Source organism: Sinocyclocheilus anshuiensis, unplaced genomic scaffold, assembly GCF_001515605.1.
Source record: "Sinocyclocheilus anshuiensis isolate Anshui unplaced genomic scaffold, SAMN03320099.WGS_v1.1 scaffold1491, whole genome shotgun sequence".
NCBI lineage: Eukaryota > Metazoa > Chordata > Actinopteri > Cypriniformes > Cyprinidae > Sinocyclocheilus > Sinocyclocheilus anshuiensis.
Window position 1 is genome coordinate 405063 of NW_015555706.1, and position 564 is coordinate 405626.

Sequence of the window (564 nt, forward strand, 5' to 3'; positions counted from 1 at the left end):
CCAAGTGAACCGTACCGTTACCAAAACGTGACGTGTAAACTGATTTTTCAGAGTGCATATTTAATTAGATAATGCTTTATTTGCATATTTAAACATAACGTTTCAGAAAACTTGTAATACGAAAACACTAAACATAAAAAGCTCACGCATTTTCAACAGACTTTCAGGTCATTCCAAACAACAGATGCAACAGAAACCTTTTTTTTAACAACCAAAAAGTGGCTGTTTCGTTGTCTGTTGCGGAAGTACAGACGTTCTTCTCGTTGATAGCAGAGGAGCGGATCCAGCGAGAGCTTGATGGGGTGATGCGGAATGAAAAAGTTTTCCAGCTCTAAAGCGATACTAAACTGCAGTGGAAACGCAAGCCGAGCCGTGCAATGCCGTACTGAACCGTGCCGAGCCAAGAGCCAAGTCGCAGTGGAAAAGCGCCATTAGATAACTACAGACCGGTTTCCCTTCTTCCTTTCATTGCAAATTGCAAAAAATGAGCTGTGTTCAACCAAGTCTCTGCCTTTCTCACACAGAAGAACCTCCTGGACAGCAACCAGTCTGGTTTCAGAAGTG